A 9,603-nucleotide genomic window follows, 5' to 3' on the forward strand; every position below is an offset into this window, starting at 1 on the left:
CCTGGAGATGGAAGGTTTTTCACCATCGTCCCTCCAGATGCAATGGATGCTGGATGCCAAGACATCACAGCTGAACAATACCAGGAAGGAAAAGGCATACCAAAAGATTCTTCCCAAGATGCCTTGCCAGAGAAAGTATCAGGTGTGATGTGGATGAGACCATGTGACCAAACGCAGAAGACCAGGCACATTAGATTACATTTATTTATTTATTATTCTTCTGTTTGTATATTTTGTATTTTCACATTATAAATGACAGCTACATTGTACTTGTTTTCTTTTTAGTTTTTTTTTTCTAATGTCCTGTTGCAAATAAAGCCTTTACTGCAACAATTCTGTCTCTGTCACCCCCCCCCCCCCCACCAACCCATAAACCATTCATTCTATAAAGCTACTCTGAGATGGGTCATTCAATTTTTGTATTGCATTTCTGCAGCAAAAAAAAAACAAAAACACAAACAAAATACATGCGTTTACTAAACCCGAAAAGAAAAAGAAACTGTAGTGTAAAACACAATCTATGATCAAAGCAATACACTGTCTATAGTATAAGATCAGACCTGACACCTAAAATAATGCAGTTTCTGTAATTCCATGTGATGTTAGTGTTTTTATGATATTGTGTTATGATTGACTAAATGTTCCTGTTGGAAGAGAACATGTATTAGTATTTTGGAATAATGATTTGATTTTGAGACATGTTTGCAGTGTTTTGGTAGATGTAGTGTATTGTGTTAGTGTATTATTGTAATTTGAAAATTAGTGTTGGAGTTTGGTTTGCAGTGTGTGATTTTGAGCATGAAATGAATGTTTTGTCAATTGTGTGTTGTAGATGTGTTGGTGCGTTAAGAGTTTAGGAAAATTGTTAGAAGTATTGAACGAAATGTCATTGCGATCATTAAAAACTGTAATTCTAATAAGACTAAGTGTGTTGTCTTTGGACCTTCTTCTGCTTCCAGGGAAATTATAAGTAGGTTGGCCCCTGTGAAGATAAGTGTTTCAGATCATGTCAAGGATTTATAATGGATTCTGCTTTAGTTTTAGATAAATAGGTTACCAGTGTTGTGAAGGATGCCTTTTATCAACTCAGAATTATTTCTAAACTGAAATCATGTCTCTCTTTTAAGGACCTGGAGTCTATTATTCATGTCTTTGTATCATCACACATCAATTACTGTAATTCTGGTATTTCACAGGGTCAATTATCTCGTCTTCAATTAGTACAAAATGCTGCTGCCAGAATTTTGACTCGCACAAAGAAGAGAGAGAACTACTCCAGTCTTGGTTTCTTTACACTGGTTGCCTGTAAAACTTAGAAATGAATTGAAGGTTTTGTTGATGGCTTTTAAAGTGTTGCATGGCATTGCCCTAAAATATCTTGTTGATTCCTTATCAAAATACAAGAAACATTCGATCTTCTAGATGTTCCTAAAATGATATTAAAATCAAAGGATGATAGGGCTTTCTCTGGGATTATGGAAACCTCTTCCAATGCATATTAAATCTTCCCCATCTGTGGATGCTTTTAAGTTTAGATTGAAATCGTACCTTTTTAGTAGAGCTTTTAGAATTGATTAGAGTGATCAGGATTAAAATTTTAATGTTTAAAATTTGTTTGTGTGACTGTATGTAATGATGCTGGAAAGTACTTTGGTCAGTGGCGCTTGGTTTAAATGTGCTATAGAAATCAAATCTATTGTATAATTTAATTAGGTATTGTATTGTATTGCATTGTCAACTAATGGTCAAATATAGTTATTGTAGGCTGTGATGCAGGTTTTCTGAAAGCACACCAGTCGTTTAACGCTGTTTAATGTCATGATGGTCAGAGAGATGGTGTTCTTTTCTTGTTTAAATGATCTGAATCAGTAAGGAGTGTTTGTGTTGGTCTTCTCGAACCGACTGAGTTTAATGTGGTTCAGTGAGACTGCAGGCGACGGAAGGCTGAGTCCTGTGATCAGTCTCATGACTCTCACCATCAGAAGAGACGTGTGAGTGTGTGTGTGTGTCTGCTTCATAAATTGACTCTTTATTCTTTATGACTTTAATGTCATTGACCTATGATCGCGAGGACGTGACTGATGTGAATGAAAGCCTGCATGTTTGTGCACATCTGTTTTTTATTCAGATTTTGAGTGTTTATTTACTCTCCCTCATGCTCTTCCAAACCTGTCCGACTTTATAAATGTTCAGGATATTTCCAACAATGTCTTTGTTTGTGCATTCAGTCAAAGTCAGTGATGCTGTTTACTTCCTAACGTTCTCCAGAACATCTTCATGTCATACAGGTTTAAAGGACATGAGGGCTCCAGTATTTCCAGTTTCCATCAGCCCTTGTCAACAGATCATAGGCTTTGCACATACAGCCTACTGTACGTCTCTGAAGTTGTACGCGTGTAAAAAGAGTTGACATTTGAAACATCATCATGTTATGTCATGCGTGAGTGTAGATGAAGACAGAGATCTTCCTGTGTTTTGTTTCCACTTTGGATTGTTATATAGAAACATGCACCATGCAACATTGAAATACCACAAAATCAACTTCTTATTATTGAGTTGTTAATAAATATCACACTTGCAGCTGGTCAGTGTTCAAAAAATGCTGGTAAATCTCTTCACGTAACCCTACATTAGTGATTACTGATAGATTGTCTGAAAAAAAAAGAGTCATGTTTTAGAAAAGAAAAAAAAATCACTTTCAAAGCTGCTTCATAGAAACAGATTTCTACTTCGAGGACCTTGATAGAAATGTAGAGGAGTGAAAATACAGTAGGTCTATTTGTATTCCAAATGTAGTGAAGTAAAGGTCATAAGTTTCCAGATACTCAATACTCAAGTAAAGTACAGATACTTGAAAGGTGTGCTTAAGTACAATACTCAAGTAAATGTACTTCACTACTGTCCACCTCTGGATGTAAGATGTATAATCTTGCTCTTCTGTAAAGCACTTTGGTCAGTCTAGTGGCTGTAGTAAATGCACTATACAAATAAAATGAACTTGATCTTGAAAAGCACTAAAGGTAAATGTGAACTGAATAGTGACCTGCAGTGAAGTGTGTGTGTGTGTGTGTGTGTTGCAGACGCGTGATGCTGTGTGTTCTGCTCCTGACACTCCTCTGGACGCTGGTCACCGCAGCGCTGCAGCCGTCCACACACACTGCCTCCGTTCTGCAGGACGGTGAGTGAAGATCAATACACTAAACACATGATCAATGTGATCAATAGTGCTAAACATGAGTTATCTGAGGCGTGCACATCCTGCAAGAGACACTTCTTCTTTATGTTGTGCATCTCTTACATTATTAGTGAAGATACAAGTCAAGTCACCATTATTTACTGTTCATAGAGCTTTTTACAATGCAGATTGTGTCAAAGCAGCTTTACAGTATTAAACAGGGAAATAGTGTGCCGTTCTCCGAGACCAGCAGTTTAATTCTAGGTTGTAGGATACAGTCAAACCAACATTTATTCAGACAACTTCAACATTTCTCACATTGTCACAGTTTATTCGCTATAGTTTAGAAAATGGTAATAAAATATGAGAAGAACTCAGAGTGTCAGAACAGATTCATCTTGATCGCGTCAGATAACTTTGATAGAAAGGTATGTACTGGATTACAATCAACCACAAATTCAGCTTTGGAGAGTACCAAGATGCATGTGTGTGCTTTCCCCAGAATATAATCAACGTAATCAGCATTGTTTACACTCAGAAGTGCGTGTTTTCTCCTGAACGCAAACAATGCTGAGTACATTGATTAAATTCTATTCTTGTAGTATTCTCATAGCTTTGCAAAACTGATGTCACATCTTGCTACGTTTGTGTGACTGGGAAACATTTCAGTTGTGTTGTTGAGGGTCAGAGAGCTCTCGGATTTCATCAAAAATATCTTAATTTGTGTTCTGAAGATGAACGAAGATCTTACGGGTTTGGAACAACATGAGGGTCAGTAATTAATGATATAATTTTCATTTTTGGCTGTATAGAGTCCTGCACCCACTAGCAAAAAAAATCTGGTGTCTGAATAATTTTTAGTTTGATTGTAAATATATAAACAGCTGAATCAGAAACGTGCAGCTAATGCAAAGACACGAGGGGAGAATCTAGTTCAGACGGATCTAATTAGTCTCCATAACACACACACATCTTTAGCTGCTGAGGAAATCCTGGATAATGAGGCCAATCTGTGCAGTTACATAAGAATTACCGCGGTATCAACCTCTGCACCAGTGTATTCACAGCAGCAGTCCTCCAGTGTGATTCAGGTGTGAATTAACCATCATCCCCATAGTTTCTCCTCAGAATGTGTCTGTTTTAATGAGACGCTTTATTCAGAAAATGCAGCGAGGCATCACCGGATCTCTGTGAATGAACTTTATTACTGCTCAGTGCTGCAGTATGATGGAGTACTCTATAAATCACAGTGTGTCATGTGAGTCCGCTCCATTTACAGAGCAGTTTGTTCAGATATGGTGTTGTGAGTGTGTTTTATACAGCGTTATGCTGATGTGAAGAACTCACTGTACTGTAGGCAGCAGCATATCTTAAATAAATCATTTTTACACGAGCCGTCGATCTTGAATTATACATTCTGATGCGCACGAGGCAGAAAACCCAACTCGTGTTCCAGACGAGTGCCGATGGGAAGAGACAGTTCAGATGGGTCAGTTAGATGAGTTCCTGAGCTGTTTGTTTCTAATGAGTGTGTCTTCTCATGGGTCTCCTGAGGCAGGTGTTTGTTTTTTAGAGGAAAGGCTGGTTTTTCCAGTTTGGGATCGAGTGGAATGGTGAAGAAATGCAAACTGAATCTGAAAGCATGCATCAGAGATGATTTAGATCATGTGATCCTCTGGAGGATCATGTTTGTCAGATTATTCCACGATTGATTCTGTGCGTCTCTCAGAGGGTTTTGAGGAAAACGGCATGGACTTGTGACACTGATTGACTTCGCGTTAGCTCTGAAATGCAATCTAAATCAATTAGTTAACAGCTTTAGATTTTTTAAAACATTTTTTTAGTAATTCTCCACAAACCTGTTTTCAGTCCTTTGTGACTCTCTGTCAATGAAATCGCTGGAAGAAGCAGCAGCAGCAATAAGCTGTGATCATATTTCCCGAGGCTGGATCTGCTCTGGTTTCGAGTTTTCCTCCGGGTAATCTTTCACGTTTGACGTCACTGTATAATGACAGGTGGTTTTAGGTAATGTAGCACTTAGTAAACACTAAACTACAGAACTGGAGTCCTTAACTCACCCGCTGGAGCAGGTTTATGGCATCCAGTCCATCCAGAGATTGAACACAAAACAGTACACCGATATGCTCTCTAAATGTAAATGTCTTGCTTTAAACACAACACAAATGTATGGTTGCTTTCTTGAGGGTCCTCAGATCCTTCACCGCTCACAAACACTAAAATACAGAAATAACTGTACTTCCTGATCAAACTGAAAAGCTGCTGGTCTTTCTCAGTGTTTTCCAGTGCAAATGTCTAATTCGTAAATCAAGACACATTTACTGGAGAAACGATATCTGTCAGTGGGGAATGAAAACTTGTTTTTCCTTTGAGTTACAATTTTTCTGAGGCCACATGCAGATATTTGTTCTTGTTGTCCCTACAAGGATAGCTGACCAGACTGTGTGTGTGTGTGTGTGTGTGTGTGTGTGTGTGTGTGTGTGTGTGTGTGTGTGTGTGTGTGTTGTTTTTGCATTATGTATTCAGTGTTACAGTATTTTAATGTTTTTGCATTACCTTCTTTAATAACTCAATGTAACTCAATGACCGATCTAAAACCACCAGTCAGGCAGCCTCTCGAATGATTCTGTATGAACTCTACAAACTCTGCTGAACTTTTAAGCCGGTTTTAACCACTCATTGCTTTGTTTATTACTCGCTCACAACACGCTCTCTGTGTCTGTGTTTTGTAGGAATGCGTAGCGGCTAAATCAGATTATCATAGTTGCTAGCATTAGCCCACATGTCATAATCTCAAACGGGCAGAGAAACCTGCATAATGGAGTGTTTTGTGTGAGTTTTGCTCTCAGCAAATAAACTTGCAACTATATAATAAGCGAGTCGGTATCCGTCGATGAGCACGCGCTCCATCCGATTAGAGCACTGAATCTTTTGGTGTTTCATGTTCAGGGAGAATATTTGAATGTGGCTGTCAATCAAACTCACATTCAGAGCTGCTCCGCCCACTACCAGCGTCCAATGGCATGAAGGCGAGAAGGATGTGTAGGCTGTGCTACGTTAATGATTGACTAGCGCTATTGTCAGGGGTGCTGTTATTGGATCACTGAATTGACCAGTCAAGAACACAACTGATTTTTAATTGTCTTCATTGCCCACAATATGTTGTTCTTCCTCATAAAGTTTTATTATGTTCACATTTGATGTTGCAGTAAGAAATTGCAACACCTGCCATAAAACTCTTATCTGCTTCCAGTAGAGCAAACAATCAACCCAAAGAGCTTGATTTATTACAGACAAGATCCAGGTCAACACTGGAGTTGTTTCTGCACCATTCAGGGTGATCCTGAGCAAATGGTCAGTTTACACTAAAGGGATAGCTCACCCAAAAATGAAAATTAGCCCATGATTCACTCCCCCTCAAGCCATCCTAGGTGTAGATGAATACAATTAGAGTTATATTTAAAAACATCCTGGCTCTTCCAAGCTTTATATAGGCAGTGAATGGTGGTCCAGATTCTGAAGCCCAAAAAGTGCGTCCATCTATAATAAAGTGCTTCACATGGCTCGGGGGGTTGATAAAGGCCTTCTAAAGTGAAGTGATGTGTTTGTGTAAGAAAAACATGCATATTTACAACTTCAAAAACTATAATCTCTACCCTATGCTAACTGTCGAATGTGCGTTCATGAGATAGTGGCTTTCCAACGGCTTTCTCCGCCGGCTGAAAAGAGCAAGTCTCCCTCCACCCATCCTCACCACATTCTACAGAGGAACCATAGAGAGTGTGCTGACCAGCGTCATCACTGTCTGGTACAGGAACTGTAGTGCAGCAGACCCCAAGACCTTCCAGCGGACAGTGAACACAGCTGAAAAGATCATCGGTCCCCCTCTCCCCTCCATCCTGGACACTTTCCTAACACGATGCTCCAGCAAAGCCAACATCATCCCTCCCACAGTCTCTTCCAGCTCCTACCATCAGGAAGACGGTACCGGAGCATCAGAGCCCGCTCTGCCAGACTGCTCAACAGCTTTCCCCCCAAGCTGTGAGAGCCCTGAACTCAAACCTCTGAAACACCCCCCCAACCTTACCACATCACAGAAAAACTGTCTGTAACATTCCTTTTTTTTGTGCAATTCAAATCTATTTTGTGCAGTTCTTCTCTATGCGCACTAGACACTTTTCGCACACACTGCTGTGTGTACATAATCCCACAAAAGACTCAGTAATATGTGTGTTTACATGCTCGTGCACTACAAATCTTCTTGCACTGTTCCCCAGCCAGCCAACGCAGACAAACGATGCTGTGTACATAGGGCAGTGGTGCCCAACCCTGTTCTTGGAAAGTTCAGCTCCAACCCTGATCAAACACGGCTTAACCAGCTAATTAAGATCTTCAGGAGCACTTGATAATTACAGGCAGGTGTGCTGAAGCAGGGTTGGAGCTGAACTCTGCAGGTTGGTAGATCTCCAGGAACAGGGTTGGGCACAACTGACATACGGCATATAGCATAAAGCCAGTTTGCAGCTCTTGTCCCTGGTTAGGGTTTTACATAATATCATTTGTTTGTATAATGACATCACAGGCTTTACAACTGATTGGGAAGCCTGACCCCAAATGATCACACAATAGGTCATATGTGATAATATCAAAGCATGCATTAACATTTGAGCTGCTTTAAGAGATATGCATGGTCTTATCATACGAAAACAGTTTAAATTTGTCTTAAAAGTCTTAGATATTTTCTTAATATGGGCATTAAACTTAAGCTTAGAGTCTACAATGACACCTTAATATTTACATTCCGTCACTTCCTTGATTTCCTTTTGGTCAGTTTTGATTTTAAATACATCCAGTGCTTTATTCTTTAATTAAAAACACATTAAAACTGTTTTGTTATAATTTAAAGTTTAACAGTTGTCCTGCAGCCGCTGGGAAACTCTGACCAATTGCCTGGTTAACATTTCTGCAGCCAGATGAGAAGTTTCTGCTATTGCATAAATAATTGTGTGATCTGCATACATTTGACAACCAACCTCCTTGCAACTTTCAGATGAAACATTTATATAGAAACAAAAAAGCAACAGACCCAATATTGAACCTTGTGGTACACCTAGTGTGCAGAGTGTAAGCTCTTTCACTTTGCCAAGTCACCTATATTTCTATAGTGCTTTATACACTACAGATTGTTCAAAGCATCTTTACAGTGTTAAACAGGAGAACAGTGTTTCGATAATGCAAACAAAATTCAATTCTGCTGTAAAGCAGCTCTAAAAGTTTTCCAGTTAAAGTCAGTTCATCGTTGATTCAGTGATGTCATCATCAGCTTAAATCAGTTCAAATAGCATCTGTGCAGTCAAGTCAACAATAAAACTGCAGCATGCGCTTATAATAATCTGATCATTGTTTTGGATTGCTGTGGATGCTTATAGAGTAATGATTAAAGCTGAATGTGCCTCGAATTAAAAAAAAGGTTTAAGAATGTACTTTGTCAATAAACATCTACATTGAGATCGTAAGTCATTGTTTCTAACATTGCAGATGGAACAAGGCCGTATATTTACCGCTGCCGCTCACCCAACATGGAGATCTTCACCTGCTGGTGGCGTCCGATCGCGAATCAGGAGAACGTCTCCTACACGCTCCAGTACACCACGGGGTGAGACATGAGTGAAACACACTCTACAGAAACAACACTGATCGAGTATATCTGTAGAGTGTACATGCTGCTGGTGATCAGATGATGAAATGAACAGTGGTCATGTCGCCCCGCAGTGACCACGCTCCTCAGGAGTGTCCCGATTACGTGAGCGGCGGCATCAACAGCTGCTTCTTCGATGCCAGACACACTCAGGTCTGGGAGATGTACTGCATGAACGTGACGGCGCACACACGCACCGGACACATCTCCTCCCACAAACACTGCGTGGACGTGGCTGATATAGGTGATGCATTACACTGAAGACACAGCTGACATAGGAAATATTAGCATTAGTATCAACTCTTCTGACTGCAGTTCTCCAGTTTCATCCAATGAGCTCAGCACAGACATTTATTTATCTTTCTCAACCTAGGATACATGCAGTTTTCTTATTGCAGATATTGAGATATCCCAAAGAGTATGCGTGTTTATCTCGCACTACACTTCTTTTTTGGCATCGGCGTTTCCATAAAGAGCCTTTTCAACATCCACACACTCTTAAAATAAAAGAGTTACACTTTATTTTTATAGTCCACTTTAGACATTCTACTAACTTCTACTAAGTAACTTTGCTACATGTCTTCATGACTACATGTCAACTAATTCTCATTAATTTCCTGCTACATGTCTGTTAACTCTCAGAGTAGACTGTTAGGATAGGGTTAGGAAGCAAGCAGAGTATGGCTGTTTTAAAGCATGCAGTGCCATCTGC

The 9,603-nt window shown here is 39.6% G+C and overlaps 1 pseudogene; it reads left to right on the forward strand.

Annotated features, from left to right (window-relative positions):
- The window catches only part of LOC109102517, a 32,465-nt pseudogene that overhangs the window by 18,562 nt on the left and 4,300 nt on the right, over positions 1-9,603 (forward strand).

The sequence above is a fragment of the Cyprinus carpio genome, chromosome B1 (assembly GCF_018340385.1).
Source record: "Cyprinus carpio isolate SPL01 chromosome B1, ASM1834038v1, whole genome shotgun sequence".
Taxonomy (NCBI): Eukaryota; Metazoa; Chordata; class Actinopteri; order Cypriniformes; family Cyprinidae; genus Cyprinus; species Cyprinus carpio.